The sequence below is a fragment of the Heterodontus francisci genome, chromosome 12, assembly GCF_036365525.1.
Source record: "Heterodontus francisci isolate sHetFra1 chromosome 12, sHetFra1.hap1, whole genome shotgun sequence".
Classification (NCBI taxonomy): Eukaryota; Metazoa; Chordata; class Chondrichthyes; order Heterodontiformes; family Heterodontidae; genus Heterodontus; species Heterodontus francisci.
In genome coordinates, this window is record NC_090382.1 from 75475983 (window position 1) to 75497539 (window position 21557).

Consider the following 21557-nt stretch of genomic DNA (forward strand, 5'->3'; position numbering starts at 1 on the left):
TCCTGCTTAATGATGACTCATGTAGCTCCGTGGCTGGCATTGTATCTCTCCTCTGCAGCAGTGGAAGGGTCTCTCACTGGTGTTAGGAGCCATGTCTGCAAAGCATAGCCCTTATCTTCAAGCAGCCACCCCTCCATCTGAGCCAGTTCAGTGAACAGCGATGGCAGCCGGGACTGGCGTAAGACCCAGGTGCCATGGCAGCTGCCCGAGAAGCAGTCACACATTCACAGCAAGCATCTGCGATGATCACATACCAGCTTCACCTAGATTGAGAGGGGTCCTTTAATGGTGATGTCTGCAGGTGGCAGACTGGTGGGAGGCCTGATGGGCACATGAGTGCAGTCTATGAACATTACAACCAATGGTTCTCCGGCAATGGTGCCAGAACCAATGGCCCTTTTGTCCTGGCTGTGAGAGTCTGACTTGAAGCGAACAACCTCACTGGCCCTCCAGCACAGGATATTATTGACCTCCCTGATGCAGCGGTGACTGCTGACTGTGTGACCTCACAAAGGTCTCTGGTGGGCCCCTAAAAAGGCTGCAGAGGCATCAGGCTTGGGAACCGCTGCCACTATGAGGAACAAAGGCATTGGATGTCCACCGGAGCCCATGGGCTGCAGGTCATCCTTGAGCAGGGCACAGAGATGTGTCACCACCCTCTCTACATGCGCAATCGCCTCTGACACTGGTGCTCTGACATCCGATGGCATGTCATGTGGGGCCTGTAGATACGCGACAAATGTAATGACTGCTGCTCACAACCGGGGGCCTTTACATGGATCACATCTGCCTATTGGTATTGCCTCTGAAGCATACGGATCCTCACATGCAGAGGATCACACAACGTAGGATGAGCCATACTTATTTCTATGATAAATAAAGTTGAACCCTTCATGTACTCAAAGGTTCCTAACAGGGCAGGGATTAGTGTTGATGGGTACATCAGCTGCTTTCCTGGATCAACTATGTGGCGTGCCATGGCATTGCCCATCTTGGCCAACACTCAGAGTGGCACAGCATGACTACATCATGATTCTACCAGTTGAATCGATTGTCCCCACCATCCATATAACCTTAATGCTCCTGCCATTTCTGGCACCCTCCCCACACACAGGGTGCCTAGTGTGCAATTTCCCCCTCACAAATGCAGAGTGTACACTGTTAATGGAGGGATGGTACACAGTACCTCCCTTCATGCCAGCAGAGCTTTCCCACCAGTAATCCCAGACCCCTTCCCTTTAAGAATGCAGAGTGAGATCCCTGTGTATTCCCCTCCCCTCCCTTCCAGTATGCAGAGTGAGACCCCTCTAATGCCCCCCTCCCTCCTCCCTTTAAGAATGCAGAATGAGACCACTGTGTATCCCCCCTCCTTCCTTCTTTCCAGTATGCAAAGTGAGACCTCAGTAATGCCCCCCCTCCCTCCTCCCTTTAAGAATGCAGAGTGAGACTCCTGAAAAGGAACTTATTTTCTGCCGTGAAACCTTCTGCCTCTGTGGACCCACTGGCTTTTCCAATTGTGAACAGGACGGCATGTGACAGCTGCCCATTCATCGAAAAATCAGGAAGTGTCAATGGAGAGGCGGTGGGCTGCATAATCAGCAAAAGTAAGTACTGTTTACCATATGCTAATTGTGGTGCCGCTGCTGTGCAGTGGTTGAGGAGGCGGGGGGGGTGGCGCGGGTGCCGCACTGAGGTCCCGCTGCCTCTGGTATTATGCGGCGGGCCCTTCTCGACTTTGCGGATTGAGGCGGGGCTCTCCCCGCAGCACCTTACCGGCCCCCGCGCCGCGACTCGCGGCATCGAGGGGCTGGTAGAATTCAGCCCTGCATGTGTGGTGTTTAAAGTAACAAAAGAGAACAAGAGGTGCCACGACCTTTCTAAGGCTATTAATGACCAGTAATAAATGCCAACCCTGTCAATGAAGGACATACCACCGGTATATGTAAAAAACAAATTGGACAGGGTAATCATAAACAATAGCAGGGAACTGTGGAGCAAATAATTGTCAAAAGGGTGGGAAAATAAATATTAGGAATTGCACTATTAGAGGATTCACTACTCAAGGTACTAGACAGGTTGACAAGAATCCTGAGAGCTGTGCTGCCTCCTAGGCGCCAGGGTAAGGGATATAATGAAGTGGGTGTGTTATGACCAGGTGAGAAAGGTGTCTAGGGATCTCTTACTGTCCTCATCCAGTCTTATTGTAACCGGGTTTAATTTTTTTTGAACACACTGTTTTGAGCTCCCACTTGGTGAATCCTTGTTCACTGCTTTTCAATTATAAGGCACACCATGCTTTCTTAGGTTTAAAGAAGAAAAGTGAAATTTATTAAACTTACTTAAACTCTCATTCAGTTAACGCCTACGGATATACGACGTGCCCACACCAGCATGCACACGTGATACACACATGCAAATAGGGGCAGAAAAGAGCAGAAAAAAAATAGAGAGGTTTGAGGCAGTCTCTGAAGGGGGTTTCTTGTTACGGTTTCTGTCTTTCCAGCTTGCCAAAGGGTCTTTGATTGTAGACAGCTCTTACTTTTCATTTGGGCCCAGTATTCTTCTTAAACTTGTTCACGTAGGAGACTTTTCTCTCTGAGTTCATGCGTCTTCATTGGGTCTTCCTTTCCGTGAGAAAGAGATGAAAGTAGACAGGAGAGAGGTGTTCTCCGTCCAGGAGCAAACAGCTTTCTGAGTTTCTTTCTCTCAGCAAGTTCAAATTCAAACAGCCAGTTAGTCATGTGACTAAACTGGCCGGACCAGGTCTTCTGTGTATTGGAGAATCAGGGACTGGGTCCTTTGTTCCAACACTGTTTGCGAGCATGCAAATGTCTTTCCAGTCAGGGGCTTGGCAATTCCTTCTGATAGGGCCCTCTTTTCTTCCCAGGCACAATTTTAAGTTTTAATGTTCATGTGGCGAAATAATGTGTGTCTCAGTCTTGGCAGGTGGGGGCCTGCATGACAGGGTGCAAAACATTTGGAGAGGGAAGGAAAAACATTCAGAAACCATAGTTCTTATGAGAACAAATGCCCTGGGAAGGAATAGAATTGAGTTGCTGAAAAGGGAGTTTCAACAATTTGGAGATAGATTAAAGAGCAGGACCTGAAGGGTAGTAATCTCAAGATTACTCACGGTGCCACATGCTAGTAAATTTAGTTGTGTGAAAGATAAGGGAGATAAACAGGGGCATATTAATAAACAGACCAGCAGGAGGAGAGATTAAAAGGAGTAAGATTATCCAACATAAAGGCAAGTTTGAGATGCATATAAATACATGTATGAAGTATATTCTGAATAAAGTTGAAAGCATAAATTGTTATGGGAATATGATATAACAGCATTAACAGAGATTTGGTTTAGACAAGAGTGGTAAACATTCCTGGTTGTGATATACTCAGGAAGGATCCTTTCCTTTTTCTGGCCTCCTTGTCTCGAGAGACAATGGGTAAGTGCCTAGAGGTGGTCAGTGGTTTGTGGAGCAGCGCCTGGAGTGGCTATGAAGGCCAATTCCAAAGTGACAGACTCTTCCATAGGCGTTACAGGTAAAGTTGGTTGTCGTGGCTGTTACACAGTTGGCTCTCTCCTTACACTGCTGTCTCTTTTCCTGCCAGCTGCCGAGTCTCTTCGACTTGCCTCTCTTCAGCCCACCTTTATAGCTGTCCGCCAGCTCTGGTGATCGCTGGCAACTGGCTCCCATGACTTGTGGTCAATGCCGCAAGACTTCATGTCACGTTTGCAAATGTCTTTAAAGCGGAGACATAGACGGCTAGTGGGTCTGAAACCAGTGACAAGCTCGCTGTTCAATATGTCCTTGGAGATCCTGCCATCTTCCATGCAGCTCACATGGCCAAGCCATCTCAAGCGCTGCTGGCTCAGTAGGGCATAAATGCTGGGAATGTGGGCTATCTCAAGGACTTCTGCATTGGAGATACGGTCCTGCCACCAGATGCCAAGGATTCTCTGGAGACAGCGAAGATGGAATGCATTGAGACATTGCTCTTGGCTGACATATGTTGTCCAGGCCTCACTACCGTAGAGCAAGGTATTGAGGACGCAGACTTGAAACACTCGGACTTTTGTGTTCCGTGTCAGTGCACCACAAAGAATATAGTGGATCTATTAATCAAAAATTCCATTGCAGAAATGAAATGTAAGGATGCTATAGGAGATGGTGAAATAGCCCAATTTATTTGGTTGGCACCAACCAATAAGAAAAGAACTATTGGAAATTTTATAATGAGGGAGAAAGGAATAGAAGGATATGCAGATAGGGTTAGATGAAATAGGGTGGGAGGAGGTTTGTGTGGTGCATAAACACCAACACCAACCAATTGGGCCAAATGGCCTGTTCCTGTGCTGTAAATTCTCTGTAATTCTACATAATTATAAAGAGCTGAATAGTGGAAAGGAGATATAGGTACAGATATATCGACAAATAAGTAAAATAAAAGGCACAAATAAGAAGGCCATAATGATGGATGACTTTAATTATCTATTGTTAGACTGGGATAAAATAATGGAAGTTGGAAAAAAAGTGGAATAGTTTCTAGAATGTGTCCAAGACTCTTTTCTGGGTCAGTGAGGGTAATTTGCACCTTCACTGCTTGGGCAGTAAACAGGTGGATACACTGCACAGAATGCTTGAAACTTTAAAAAAGAAAGAAGGAAAGACTTGCATTTATGTAACACTGACAATGAATGATTTTGAAATGCCCTTAGCCAAGCTGTTGCAGTACAGCTACAACACAAGCATCCACCCAACAATGTGGAAGATTGCCCAGGTATGTCCTGTCCACAAAAAAGCAGGACCATTCCAATCTAGCCAATTACCACCCCATCAGTCTATTCTCAACCATCAGCAAAGTGATGGAAGGTGTCTTTGATAGTGCTATCAAGCAGCACTTACTCAGGAACAACCTGCTCACCAACGCTGAGTTTGGCTTCAATCAGGACCACTCAGCTCCAGACATCATTAGAGCTTTGGTTCAAGCATGGGCAAAAGAGTTGAATTCCAGAGATGAGGTGAGAGTCACTGCCCTTGACATCAAGGCAGCATTTGATCAAGTGTGGCATCAAGTGTGGTTGTTGGAGGCCAACTATCTGAGCCCAGGACATCACTGCAGGAGTCCCTCAGGGTAGTGCCCTCGGCCCAAGCATCTTCAGCTGCTTCATCAATGACCTTTCCTCCATCATAAGGTCAGAAGTGAGGATGTTCGCTGATGATTGCAAAGTGTTTGGTATCATTCGCAACTCTTCAGATACTGAAGCAGCCTGTGCCCATATGCAGCAAGACCTGGACGGCATTCAGGTTTGGACTGATAAGTGGCAAGTAACATTCATGCCACATAAATACCAGGCAAAGACCATCTCCAACAAGAGAAAATCTAACCATTTCCCCTTGACATTCAACAGCAATACCATCGCTGAATCACCCACCATCAACAACCTGGGGGATACCATTGACCAGAATCTTAACTGGACCAGCCATGTAAATACTATGGCTACAAGAGCAGGTTAGAGGCTGGGAATTCTGTGGTGAGTAACTCATCTCCTGACTCCCCAAAGCCTATCCACTAGCTACAAGGCATAAGTGAGAAGTGTGATGGAATACTCTCCACTTGTCTAGATGAGTGCAGCTCCAAAAACACGCAAGATCGACACCCCAAGACAAAGCAGCCCACTTGATTGACACCCATTCACCAGAGTCCATCACTGGTGCACAGTGGCAGCAGTATGTATCATCTACAAGATGCACTGCAGCAACTCGCCAAGGCTCCTTTGACAGCACCTTCCACATCCACAACCTCTATCACCTAGAAGGACAAAGCAGCAGATGTATGGGAACACCATCACCTGCTGGTTCCCCTCTAAGTCACTAACCATCCTGAATTGGAACTATATTGTTGCTAGGTCAAAATCCTGGAACTCTGTCCCTAAAAACACTATGGGTGTACCTAAATCATGTGGACTGCAGCGGTTCAAGAAGGTGGTTCACCACCACCTTCTCAAGGGCAATTAGGGATGGGCAATAAATGCTATGAAAAAAGCATAGATTACGTGCCCATGTAGTGGAGTGAGGCTTGAGCCCACAATCCTGCCATATTGCCAGGGGTTATGGTTTGGGAATATGGTATAAATTTGCTAGATTATAAATTTCATATTTCAATGCTATCCAAAACATGGTGATGCAAAACAATATTAAGAATATGTTCTCACAATTCATGTCCCACAATATCAAAACCAAATGCAATTCAGTACACAAAATCTATTATTTTGTTCCTCAATATTGTAAGATGAGGATTTCTTAAGAATACATTCATGCTATTTAATTGAAACAGTCTTCTGAACAATGCAATGGAATTGTAATTTGTTCTGATGCTTCAGTAGCTTTGTTGGCTTTGTATGCACAGTGCATCAGTTCACATTTATTATCATTCTTCCTTGCTTGGTATCAGACAGCATTTCTGTTTGTTTTACATTTATAACAGCAACAGAACAATTAATACATTTCTCTTTTCTGTAAGGTGATATGTATGCTCTTTCATAGACGATGATGCATATTGTGAGTGAACTATGAGGCTGTAATCACTTCAAGAATTTCAGATAAGATCATAGGCCACAAAAGTCATCTTGTTTATGCTAGATTCATTTATATTCTGATTTGAACTCCGATTAGATTGCTGCCTTGAAATCATCGCTTACTGATATTTTTATATAGTTTCATATTGAAGGGTGTCATTTTGGTTCTGAGTTGTTTATTGTCTGTGACAGCAGTCAGTATGTTTTAAATTTTTGATTCATACTAACATTCACAGGCAAGTATTTGTTTCTTGTGACTTTGACATAAGGGCATTAATGATGTTGAACTTACTGTTACATCCAAAAATTTGCATTAGTCAGTCTCTGATAAGACAAGTCCTCGCTCCTTAGATGATGTGTTTAAACTGTTACAAGTAACATTTGTAATCATCCATACTTTTGCTGCTAACAATATTTCTGACTATCTGGTGAAAATTCTTGATGTCTTATGTTTACATTTCCTCCTCACAGATGATAAGTACTGGCATCTGTATTAAATTGATGAATTGTAAATTGTGACTGGTGCATGTAATATTACTTGTTTCTTTGGCAGGTGAACTATTGTTAGACTCATAGGACTACAAGTAATAGCCAAAGAAAATGCGGGTTTTTATTATGCTGTAAATTAGGACATTATATATATATATGGTATACCAAATGAAGATTTTAATTCATCAGTTGGAAACCTACATTAAACTTTCAAAAAGGAGCTAGGATCCTACAGTTAACTTTTAAAAAGCTGGCAGCCAAGATGGCCACCACAATTTGCATTGAAATACCTCACATTCCAGGACACCGAATTGGAGGCGTATGTCGAATGAGGTTCCATCCAGGCCAATGCTTCATGAATCTGGAATCAGCTAATAGCTTCACTACTAATGGCAAAACATTCAAAGCCATCTTGGAACATTAACAGTGGAGTCATACCTCCAGGGGGTGAACACTGAAACAATGAGACCCAAGAGAGATTGAAAATACCTGGACTTGATTCTAATTAAATTACAAACAAGGACACAGGACACTCATGTGACTGCTTCCCCATCTGTGGAAAAACTAGCAATCTTTTGCAAAAAAACAAGCTCCTGAGACTTTGAAGCAGACAAGCTTCAAGTGCTAACCAGACAAGACCCGAGTGGGGGCTGTGTGTGTGTGTGTCTCTCTCTCTCTGTCTCTCCAGATAACATCACAAGTTTGAAAACCGTCTGCAACTGTGAAACGTCCAAGTCTACCATTGCTTCAGCCAGAGACCCCAGGGAAGAAAGCCTATCTCCAAGAAAAACCTGAACCCGGGGGTGGGCCAGCCACAAAATGCACTTCCACCAATCAGAGACTTCAAAATCACAACTTCAGCTAGAAGACAATGGAATTACCCAACCCCACAGACTGTATATTATTTTTACTTGTTCTGGACTCTAATCCAAACCAGACTATTTCTTATCACTCTGTACTCTATTTATGTGTGTGATTCTCATGTGAATGTGTAAGTGGAAGTACAGTGTAGTTTTATTATTTTATTCAGATCGGGTTTAGTTTTTTTAAGTGCAATAAACTCATCTCTTTCTTGTTTAAACTCAAGAAAAGCTATCCGATTAATTATTTTACGATCACAACAAAGGCAAAAGGTAAAACACTCACTGAAGTGGTAAGCACAATTCACCGTTTTAAAAGGAATAAGCACTATTGTGGTCAAACAAGGAGAAGGATTAGCGGGGAGCCTTATATCCCCTCCTCACCTGATATACAGTTATAACATGAGCCACATCTAAACACATCTCATTCTGTCAGGCTACACCCACAACTCCCTGGTCATGTGTGATGTGACATCGCTTCCTCTGGTGACCTTCACTTACAGCTCTTAAACTGGTCCTCTCTTAAGGTCATCCCGCAACTGTGCATAAAACAGAGGAGCAAGATTTTCAGAAAAGGAGAGTTTGCTTATGAAATAGGTATGAATTTGGTTGTGCATTGAGACTATTTCTAAATGTGCACTAAAAATCCATAAGATTAGCACAAGCGTGCAGCTGAAACCCCAGTTTGCATTTATGCTAAGCTGTGGAATGGATAAGTATCTGTTTACATTCCTGTAGATGGAAGGTAGTTATTCTGTGTAGGGGCTGTTTACCAGTTGAATTTTGCAGGGATATCTGTTAAGGCCATTGCTGCTCAATATCTTTATGAATGATCCTGATGATAGCATTGAGGGAACTGTCTACAAGTTTACAGGTAATATAAAGATATGATTGGGTCTAAGAACCTTATATGAGAAAAATGATCAGAGCAAATCTAGATGCGATAGGCGAATAGATCCTAATCTGGCATTTTTTAAATATAGATAAATGTCGATATAGTGTTATACACCAGGATAGGGCAACACCAAGCATATGTATACCATGCATGGCTCCCTGCTCAAGGTTACGAAGGAGAAGGATCTGAGTGCTGCAAGACATGAGCCATTGAAGGTTCTTGACCAGTGCTGGAATATTATTGTAAAAGCAATAGGATGTTAGGATGTATTGCCATGACAATTAAACATACAATGTGTATAAGGCCTGGGAAAAGCCTCATATAGAATATTGTTACCAATTTTGGTTCCCTGACATAAGGGTGATATAGAGGCCCTGCAAAAGGTTCAGAAGAGGGCCACTAGATTGATATCTAATTTAAAAGGCTGTTAGTTATTATGATAGGCTTAGAAAGCTAGACATTTCCCTCTTAAAAAAAGTATAATAGAGTTTCAGGAGATCTGGTTAAGGTATTTTAAATACTGAAAGGATTAGACTTGATCTATATGGCAGGCTATTCTTAAGAACATAGAAAAGGAATAGCCCATGTTGCACATTTCAATTAGATCATGGCTGATCTGTACCTCAAAGTTATTTACCTGTCTTTGAGCCATATCCCTTGATACCCTTTCCAAATACAAATCTTTCAATCTCAGTCATGAAAATTTCAATTGGATCAGCCTCCACAACCTTTAGGGGAAAGAGAGTTCCATATTTCCAATATGCCTTGTGTAACATCTTATCTAACACTATGCTCATAGATGAACCAAGTTCAGAATGTAACAGACCTGAACTGGGCCATTTTGAGTTAATTTGTGAATAACCTGTTTACGCATGAGTTAGGTCATATGAAATGCCTGCAGTGATAAATCAGGAATAGTTCGATGGCATTATGATTACTTATATGTTGGTATTCCTTTAAAGATCCAGATCCAACTCAAGAAGAAAACACTTTGTAATACGTACCAAGCAATATTGCTATTGACAAGGACCTGTGAATGGAGAGAGTTGAAGGCAGTGTGAAAACTTCAACAATGCTCATGAAACATGTGAAATCTTCTTGTCTTCAAATTTGACTGAAAACAGATGTCCCTGTGGGAAAATGATAGTTTTAAACCACCAATCAGTTCCATAATGTGGAGGGCACTTAATAGAACAGGGTCAGTGTGGGAAATCTTTTCCACTTGCATGTGTTGTATTCCAGAGGGTAATCAGTGCTCTCTGTACAGATTTTATTTAAACACAATTGTAAAGGATTACCACAGGTAGAAATTGCTCGAACTGTCAGGCTGGGCCAACCTGGCCGCAGGGAATGACTTCTTTGCCGGAATCGGTAAGCCTAAGTTCAGATTCAAATTGGACCTTGGCCATATTTTAGTAAGACGGGAAAGCTGTAGACACCTACCCATCATGCCCTGGCAGCTCGCCTGGACCTCGTACGATCTTGGCTGATCACATATCTTAGCAACCTCTGCAGGATGAATGTTGGGTTGCAGCGGAACTAAATATCATGCTTTTTCCAAAATGATTGGAGAATATGTCCTTTTTAAAAGAATATGTTGTTTCGCACATTTGTTAACATTTGAATTTACTTTCTAATTTTGCCTCTTGCTTGTGAACTCTTTGGAATTTGTTGTCAATTTGACTGAGTCCAAACCTCCAGTGAAAGCAGGGCAAGCTTTAGGGCTTGTGAAATAGACCCCTGTGGGGACACTAGAAGATATGCAAATCTAATTAGCACAATAATAAAAGTCATTAGATCACAATTGCACAATTCAATCTAAAACCTGCCTAGGGGGTGCAAATCACAAATTGCACAAATGCATATTGATGGCATTTGGTTTAGAGCTGGGGGGGAATAGATCTTCTGTGCAGTCATACTGTACTCAAATTTAAGACTCCCCCAGACACTATAGGAAATAGGGCTGTTATAAAATGAAATTTTCTATATTGGAGACATTTCAAATGTTCAATGAAAAATTACTACCTTCAAACAGGGAGTCATATTTGTGGTCTTGATTGCACTCTCAGTGAAGCATACTTCTGAATCAATATCAGCTATCCACACTTCGAAGAAAGAACTAGAAAGGGAAACAATTAGAAATAAGAACAACTGATGTCTGGTTGTCATTTGCAGTGATTAATTGTAAGACTATTGCCTAATTTGAATTGTGAGATAGCGATGAAACGTTACTGGCACAGGTGGATTGAATGGCTTGGACACACAGAAGGACATGACTTCAGGACTGTCGTGATTTACTGATAACAGTTGAAGTTACAATTATGGTCAAAAAGTGGATTCAGTTGATGATTGTTCCTTTCTTTGACCTGAAACTCTTCTACATAACTGAAAATGTGCAGTTGACAGCAGGGTGCAGGGATCGCAATGCGTGATTAACGTGATGCAGGCAGCACACACACTTTGTGCTGCCTGCTAATTATAATGATTGTGGCATGCAGCCCAGTGCTGAACATGCTGTTCAGTGGCTGCACGACTCAGCAGGACCCAAGTCCGTATGAGGTAAACACCACTTAAAATAGTATACACTACTTCAAGCTAGACTGCATATCTTAAAGAGAAAGCCACGGGAAGTGTCTTCCTTGGACGGCACGCCAACTCACAGACACCTCTTCCTACCTCCCTCTGGACCATGACCCCACCACCGAACATCAAGCCACCGTCCAAAGGACTGTCACTGACCTCATCTCCTCTGGAGATCTTCCCTCTACAGCTTCCAACCTCATAGTCCCGCAACCCCGGACAGCCCGCTTCTACCTCCTTCCCAAAATCCACAAACGGGACTGTCCCGGCAGACCCATTGTGTCAGCCTGCTCCTGCCCAACTGAACTCATTTCTTCCTATCTAGACTCTATCTTTTCTCCGCTGGTCCAGTCTCTTCCCACCTACATCTGTGACTCTTCTGACGCCCTACGTCATTTTGACAATTTCCAGTTTCCTGGTCCCAACCGCCTCCTCTTCACTATGGACGTCCAATCGCTCTACACCTCCATCCCCCACCAGGATGGTTTGAGGGCTCTCCGCTTCTTCCTGGAAGAGAGGCCCAACCAGTCCCCATCCACCACCACCCTCCTCCGCCTGGCTGAACCTGTTCTCACATTGAACAACTTCTCCTTCAACTCCACGCACTTCCTTCAAGTAAAAGGTGTCGCTATGGGTACCCGCATGGGTCCTAGTTATGCCTGTCTTTTTGTGGGATATGTCGAGCATTCTTTGTTCCAGTCCTACTCAGGCCCCCTCCCCCAACTCTTTTTCCGGTACATTGATGACTGTATCGGTGCCGTTTCCTGCTCCCGCCCCGAACTAGAAAACTTTATCAACTTTGCTTCCAATTTCCACCCTTCTCTCACCTTTACATGGTCCATCTCTGACACTTCCCTTCCCTTCCTCGACTTCTCTGTCTCCATCTCTGGGGATAGGTTGTCTACCAATATCCATTATAAGCCCACTGACTCCCACAGCTACCTCGACTACACTTCTTCACACCCTACCTCCTGTAAGGACTCCATTCCATTCTCCCAGTTTCTCCGTCTCCGACGCATCTGCTCTGATGATGCTACCTTCCATGACGGTGCTTCTGATATGACCTCCTTTTTCCTCAACCGAGGATTTCCCCCCACTGTGGTTGACAGGGCCCTCAACCGTGTCCGACCCATTCCCCGCACCTCTACCCTCACCCCTTCCCCTCCCTCCCAGAACCGTGACAGGGTTCCCCTTGTCCTCACTTTTCATCCCACCAGCCTCCATATCCAAAGGATCATCCTCCGCCATTTCCGCCACCTCCAGCGTGATGCCACTACCAGTCGCATCTTCCCCTCCCTTCCCCTGTCAGCATTCCGAAGGGATCGTTCCCTCCGCGACACCCTGGTCCACTCCTCCATTACCCCCACCACCTCGTCCCCGTCCCAGGGCACCTTCCCTTGCAATCGCAGGAGGTGTAATACCTGCCCATTTACCTCCTCTCTCCTCACTATCCCAGGCCCCAAACACTCCTTTCAGGTGAAGCAGCGATTTACTTGTACTTCTTTCAATGTAGTATACTGTATTCGCTGCTCACAGTGTGGTCTCCTCTACATTGGGGAGACCAAGCGCAGACTGGGTGACCGCTTTGCGGAACATCTCCGCTCAGTCCGCAAGCAGGACCCTGAGCTTCCGGTTGCTTGCCATTTCAACACTCCCCCCCTGCTCTCATGCTCACATCTCTGTCCTGGGATTGCTGCAGTGTTCCAGTGAACATCAACGCAAGCTCGAGGAACAGCATCTCATCTACCGATTAGGCACACTACAGCCTGCCGGACTGAACATTGAGTTCAATAATTTCAGAGCATGACAACCCCCCACTTTACTTTCATTTTTAGTCATTTTTAGTTATTTTTTCTTCCTTTTTTTTTGCATTCCTTTTTACATTTTTTACAATCTTTTTTTGCATTTATTTCATTTCATCTTAGTTTGTTCAGTTTGCTTACCCACTGTTTTTTTAAGGTTGTTTTTCTTCAGGTTTGCACTTGCTGATGTTCAATATTCAGTATATTCACACCTAATCTGTACTAATGCTTTGTCTTTCAACACACCATTAACATATTGTTTGCCTTTGCTCCGTGACCTTTTGGTCAGCTATGTGGCCTGGTCCAATCTGCACCTTCTCCTTTGTTATCTCTTGCCCAACCGCCACCTCACTTGTTTATAATCTGTGACTTTTCTAATATTTGTCAGTTCCGAAGAAGGGTCACTGACCCGAAACGTTAACTCTGCTTCTCTTTCCACAGATGCTGCCAGACCTGCTGAGTGAATCCAGCATTTCTTGTTTTTGTTTCAGATGTGTAGATCTAGTTCCGAGAGGTGGCAGAATTCAGTGAGCACTTACTTCGTGAATCGCTGACGATGAGCACACTGCTCCTGGCTTAGATGGGGGTATGAAAAGTGCTCCCGGAAGACTCTAGGTGAATAAGGCCTTCAGTTGAGAGCCCTTCTCCTGCTCCTCCACCTCCCTGTGTGAGCAGCTTTTCTTATTTGCTGTCTCTGCACCATCTCCCTTTCATGCTGCAGTCTAAGGGGGACTGCTATTATGGCACCCATGACTTGGAGCAGGTGGTCTGCCTAGAGTCCTTGCACTCACAATCAACACTTTCTGCACATGCAGCACCGGTCCTTGCAGACTTCACAAACTGTAACCAATTCCTCAATACACCCAACATTTCCAGAAACTCCAACAGAGCCTGTAGAAAGTAAACAGCCACAAACTGCAAGTTGATGATAATCCCTTTAAAGAGTACTGGTGGGGGTGGGTTCCTTCATGTTTAAGAGAGGACATTGATTAGACCGGCAAGGTCCAAAATGGCAGCACTGATGCCAAGTCAGCATTTGATGCTGACTGACATCACAATCTATCTACGCTTCATACGCCTGGTGTCCACTCGTAACTCCCGTACTAATGCCCTCACCAGGATAGCATTTGACATTGGCCGCACTGGAAATGAGCGAGTGTGGTGTGGATGCCATTTTGGTACTAAAACAGATACTGTAGAGTTGAAACAACCGGTGCTGGGGAGGTGAATTTTGCAGCCATCATTTTTAAATAATCTTTTTACTTCTAAGGAGTCATGTGCAATATTACTTGTTTCTTTGGTATGTGAACTATTGTAAAATTCACAGGATTACAAGTAATAACCAAAGAATACGTGAGTTTTGATTATAACTTAACTGGACCATATATACACACAGCTACTACACGAGCACACCAACACACATCTCACTGTCGAGCTACACCCACAATCTGCTGGTCATGTGTGACACAACACCACTGCCTCTGTGACCTTCACTTACAGCCTCTTACAGTGGTCTTCTCTTAAAGTGGTCCCACAACATCCCTCTTTTTTCCAGAGATAAAAACATATGTACAATATACAATGATGTTGCAGTTTGGACTAACTATATAGAATTAAAACAAAACATTGTTTGCTTATTTGTCTCGATCTTGTTATTGCGAAAGATTTTCCTCGTAGCCTCTGTACGTTCATCTTCAGACTTCATATTTGAACAAGTCTGCGATGCCACAGGGTTGTCACATGTAGTGCTGTCGTACAGCTTTGTAAGTTGATTTCGGGTCCATCTGAGAATCGCACCATTGGTCGTCCTTCTGATCCTCAGCTGACAATCCTGATGTGCTGATTCATTGCAGGCCTTCATTGCCCAGTGCAATCTTGATTTTTATAGCTTGTTTCTTTGGTTCATTCACTTCTTGACCCAAGAATGACAGTTCTCTCCACTGGTGAAACAGTTTTAATTTAGATGCTATGTCCAACACCTAATCCATCTGTGGAAAGAGAAGCAGAGTTAACGTTTTGGGTCAGTGACCCTTCTTCGGACCCTTCTGAAGAAGGGTCACTGACCCGAAACGTTAACTCTGCTTCTCTTTCCACAGATGCTGCCAGACCTGCTGAGTGGTTCCAGCATTTCTTGCTTTTATTTCAGATTTCCAGCATCCGCAGTATTTTGCTTTTACCTTCTAATCCATAATTGGATACTTGAAAGCTATTTTCTGGATGGTCCTGCTTTTTCACAAAAATAGGATTTTTCACAGGTTTTCTTTCAAAGGCTCTCTGCTTTACAGGTCTTCTGTTTTACAGGTACAGATTTCTGTTTCCTTTTTTGGCTGGTTCATTTTTGTAGGCCTTCCCCTTTTCAGAGTGTGACTACAGCTGCCTTCGTTTACACAGTTTGTTCATTTTTTTAAAACTGAGAGCAGTTTTCTTTATTTACACAGGGTAGTTCATTTTTCTTTAAACTGAGAGAGCAGTTTTTTTTTCTCTGTGGTGGGCTACAGCTTGCAGTACCAGCAACTACCACAAGCAGCCATTTTTGTATGCTAAACCTCCAGTAGCGCTGTTAAGCTCTTCCCACTCTTTTTGGCTTATGTCCCAATCATGAAGCAAAATGAGCTGGGAACACTAAAGCAGTAATGGCTGTACTACTTTTTTTCCAATTTTTCAGCCCACTGCCAGATTAGTTGATCTCCCAGAAAATTGCCTGCTGTACTAGTTCACTGCACTGTTGGGGGTCTTCTGCCAACTGCTCTCTGCCTGAATCTTCAGCCACTCCAGGTAAGAAATTAGCTGTTCTTTGTTCTCTCTTGGTATGTTCTTCAGAAAAATCAATGTAATATTTGGTGCTCTTCAGAAAAATATATCCCACCACAGCCACCATGCAATATTACTTGAAAACAGAAAGTGCCAGAAATATTCAGCAGGTCCGGCAGCATCTGTGTAGAAACAAACATAATGTTTTAGGTCTGCGAACTTTCATCATTGTTCTGATGCACTTTGTATTTTGAAGCTACCTGTAGCTGTAATTTGGGTTCCCGCCAGGCATAACTGGGTTCGAGCTGGAGCTCTAAAGGGCAAATTTTACTCCACCTCCCCCACCCCAAACTGGTAGGACAGTACTGGTGGGGACAGGGGTGGGGTGGGGGAGGGTGGGCTAAGATGGTTAGGAGAGGGATCTGACCATTTATACTTACCTGTCTTCAGGCATGGGATGGGCACCTACATCAGAGGAGTAGGGGCCTAATTTTAATAGTATTGTGTTCAACTATGGCCCACATGGTCTTTGACCCACCAGCCAAAGATGTTGGCAACAAGGATTCAGGCCCAGGCAAGACCTTTTAAAAAAAATCTTTAAATGTTCTTTGTGGGCTTGGAGAAGAAAATCTTTACATTTATCTAATCTCTATTAAACAAAAATATACAAATAAAGCTACACAATGCAAATTACAGATTCCAGTTTGAACCAATCTTTTTTTCCAAGCACAACTTTAAACATTAATATCTTGCCTTACAGTTCCTTCGATGTTTCTTGCATGGCTTGTTTTGAGCATAAATAATAGAGAAATTATCATCCTTTTCAAACATTGCTCTTACAATATCAACTAAGCAGGTTGATTAATGTTTTTATGAGTGAAATTTTATACTGTGGACTAAGCTATATAAAATTGATGAAAAGTCTAAACTATGAATTTTATCTCCTTTACAGATATTTCTGGCACATTACTTAATGTTACTTAAATCAACAAAACCGGTGACTCACCACATGCTGATCCCAACTCGATACTTGCCTGAAGCCACATGCAGTGCCAATATCTGAGCTAGTGGTTATGAGTGTCAAATAAAGTGATGGGGCCTCTTCATCAATGCTGTGCTGTTGCACTCCCTCTTCCTTCTTGGGCTGCTGTGGCTGGGAAGGTGGTAATTCTTGGGTGTTTGAAAGCTGGAACTCAGAAGGGGAAGGTTGTGTGAGGGAAGGGGATAGGATATAAAGCAAGAGGCCCATGGTCACACCATCAGTAGCTTGCTCATCATGTCAGATAGCAGAATAAGGATGAGCTGGGAGTTGAGAAGGGGCATAAGGCAGAAATGTACTGTCATCCTCAATGTTCTCAGTGACATTGAATGCCGTGGGTCCTGTTGTAGCTGGCCCCATGATGTGGAGAATCATCTCCTCCATAGTGTTCAGGGGATGCAGGCATCCTTGTCCCCATCCAGTTCTACTCTGCTGCCTTCTATTGTGTGCCAGCTTATCCTGCAAGAGAGAGAGAGAGCAGAATGTCTGTGGTTATGTTTGGGTGATGTGCCTGCCTTAGCTGAATAGCTGCAGGTATTGGAGGCAGCAAGAGGTAGATATAAAGCTAGAACCATTGGTAGTTGTGTGAGGGTGGGATGGAGTATCTAGATGCTAGGCATGAGTTCTGAGTACCAGGGAATGCTGCTGCGTGAGTGATGGGGGTCTGGTGCATTGAGCAGCATGAGAGGCTGGTGAAGCAGTGGGTATGCGTTGTTTTGTGAAGATGCATTCACTAATGTTGACTACCGCATGACCGCTTGTGGCACTGCTGCCAGGGCCTCGAGTCCAAATTGTGAGAGTTGATCTTCCTGGCCATCATTTCCCATTCCCAACTGAGGATAGTCCTCACCGTGGGACCATGGCATCTCTCCTCCTGTCCATCTGCACCACTAATTCCTTCAGTGTCAGTCTAGATTCTTCTGTGTACCCTGGTTATTTTTCAAGAATGTCCACTGTGGCAATCTTTTTTTCCATCTACTCTTTAAAAGACAGCCTGCCTTTAAGACAAGATTAAGGCTGCCTGTACCAAGTGATCAGGAAACAATCCTGCCAGTGTTCAGACCATAACAGCAGCATTGAGAAGAGGAGAACAATGCTGGAGGCACAGATTCTTGCACAGAAATCATTCAAATAAGGTGGGTAGATCCACCTCAATCTGAATGGGCACAGACGCACGGCGAACTGTCGCCCCCGTGCCCAAAAATTGGAATGATTAAATTTCATGCCCAGCAAGTCTTACTTCATACTGTAAATGGACAATTTGCTGTCAATCATTGAAAAATTCTGGTAGTTGTCAGCACAAATGTTAGCTCTGAGCTGTAGTTTAATTGAACTTGTCAGAAACATAGGAAGGGGAGTAGGTCATTTAGCCCCTTGAGCCTGTTCCAGCATGCAATTAGGTCATGGCAAATCTGTTACCTAACTCCATATACCTGCCTTGGTTCCATAGCCCTTAATGCCATTGAATAACTAAAATCTATCAATCTCAATTTTTAATTTTCAGTGGACCTAGCCTCAAAGTCTTGTTGGGGGTGAGAGCTCCAGATTTCCAGTAAGCTTTGTGCGAAGAAATGCTTCCTGATATCACCCTAAATGGCCTAGTGATAATTTTAAGGTTATGTCCCTTGTTCTGGACTCTCCTACCAAAGGGAATAGATTCTTTCTGTCAGCCTGATCAACTCCTTTAATCATCTTAAACACATCAATTAGATCACCCCGGACAGTGATATACATTTTAGATCTCCAGTGCCATTGCACCAAAGAGTCAGAGGGGAAGATCAGCTGAGCTTTGAAAGTTGGAGAGAAGTGCACATTTCCAATGATTGAGGTTTGTAAGTGTAAATTGATATAACTGCATAGATTTATTTTTAATTCATTCTCAGGATGCAGGCATTGCTGGCAAGGCTCACATTTATTGCCCATTTCTCGTTGCCCTCAGAAGGTGGACATCATAGAGCCATAGAGTCATTAATGGCACAGAAGGAGGCCATTCGGCCCATCGAGTCCATGCTTCATAGAGCTATCCAGTCAGTCCCACTCCCCAGCTCAATCCCCATAGCCTTGCACGTCTATTCCTCTTAGTCATTCATTGTTTCCATTTCCACCACCCTTTTGGTCAGCTAGTTCCAGGTCATTACCACCCGTTGTGTAACAAAGTGCTTCCTCATATTCCCCCTGCATCTTCTGTCCAAAATTTTCAATGTGTCCCCTAGTGCTTGTACAATTTCTTAATGGGAACAGTTTTTTCTTGTCTAACTTATCCAAGCCTGTCATAATCTGGTAAACGTCTGTTGAATCTCCCCTCAATCTCCTTTGTTCTACGGAGAACAAACACAACTTTTTCCAACCTAACCTTGTAAATAAAATCCTCCATCCCTGGAACCATTCTGGTAAATCTTCTCTGAACCCTCTCAAGGACACTCACATTCTTCCTGAAGTGTGGTGACCAGAACTGGACGCAATACTTCAATTGGACCCTCACCAGAGCTTTATAAAGATTCAGCATAATTTCCCTGCTTTTGTACTCAATGGCTTTATTTTTGAAGCCCAAGATCCCATATCCTTTATGAACCACTCTCTCAATATGTCCCGCCACCTTCAAAGATCTATGCACAATCACCCCTAGGTCCCTCTGCTCCTGCACACTTGTTAGAACGGTGCCATTAAGTATATATTGTCTCTCCCTATTCCTTCTTCCAAAATGCATCACCTCACACTTGTCAGTATTAAATTCCATCTGCCGCCTCTCTGCCCATTCTGCTAGCCTATCTATGTCCTGTTGCAGGCAGTTCAGATCATCCTCAATGTTTGCCGTACCTCCAAGTTTGGTGTCGTCAGAAAATTTTGAGATTCTTCTCTGTATTCCAAGATCTAAGTCATTTATATATAGCAAAAAAAGCAGTGGCCCCAGCACTGACCCTTGGGGAACACCACTGACTACCATTCTCCAGTCTGAAAAGCAACCATTTGCTCACTGTTTTCTGTTCTTAAGTCAATTTTTTATCCAATTGCACATCGTCCCTCCTATTCCATGAGCCTAAATTTTGTTAACCTTATGTGTTACCTTATCAAATGCTTTCTTAAAATCCATTTCAACAACATCCACCACATTCTCTTCATCAACCTTCTCTGTTACTTCATCAAAAAAGTCAATTAGATTAGTCAAGCATGATCTGCCTTTTATAAATCTGTGCTGGCTATACCTAATTAACTCAAACCTCTCTAAATGTCTGTTGATATTTTCTCTGATTATTGTTTCTAAAGCCTTACTCACCACTGATGTTAAACTAACTGGCCTGTAGTTGCTAGGACTGACCTTACACCCTTTCTTGAATAAGGGTGTTACATTTGCCACTCTCCAATCCTCTTGCACCTCCCCCATATCCAAGGAAGATTGGAAGATTATGGTAAGCACTTCCACTATCTCCATCCCCACTTCCTTTAGCAACCTGGGCTGCAAGCCATCTGGACCAGGAGACCTATCCACCCTAAGCATAGCCAGCCGTTTTAGTACCTTCCCACTCTCAATTTTTATCCTATCCATTACCTCTGCTCTCTCTGCTCTACTGATATGTTGTCAACCTCAATTTCCTTAGTGAACACTGATACGAAGTACTCATTAAGTATATTAGCCTTGCCCTTTGCCTCTAAGCATATGTTACCCTCTTCGTCCTTAATAGGCCCCACTCCACCTCTTACTGCTCACTTACAATTTACATGCCAGTAGAAGATGTTTGGTTTCCCTTTTATGTTGAGTGCCCTTCTATTTTCATATTCTCCCTTTGCCAGTTTTATTTTCCTCTTCACCTCCCCTCTCAACTTATGGTATTTAGCCTGGTTCATACTCGATGAGTTCACCTGACATGCATCATACACCCTCTGTTTTTGTTTCATCATAATCTCTATCTCCCTTGTCATCCAAGGAACCCTGTTTTTGGTTCCCCTACCTTTTGCACTTGTTGGAATATTCCTAACCTGCACCTGAAGCATCTCTTCTCTAAAGATAACCCATTGTTCCAATACAGCTCTTTCTGACAGTCTTTGGTTCCATTCTACCCTGGCTAGATCCCTTCCCATCGACTTGAAAATAGCTATCTTCCGATCTAAACATTCTACCTTACTTTGTTCCTTGCTTTTCTGCATTACTAGTCTAAACCTTATGATACAATGATCACTCTTACCCAAATGTTCCCCCTCAGACACTTGGTTCACTTGGCCCACCTCATTTCCCAGCACCAGATCCAGCAATGCCTCTTTTCTAGTTGGGCTGAGAACATACTGATCAAGGAAGTTCTTCTGGACACATTTTAGAAATTCCTCCGCCTCCTTACTTTTTACTCTAAAATTATCCCAATCGATATTTGGGTAATTAACATCCCCCAATATCACCACACTATAGTTCTTTCACATCTCTGTGATTTCCCTGCAGATTTGCTCCTGTATCTCCCTCTCACTGTTTGGAGGGCTATAAAATACCCCTCCTGGCATGATCATGCCCTTTTTACTCCTCAACTCTAACCAAATGGATTCTGTCCTTGCGCCTTCAAAGACATCCTCCCTT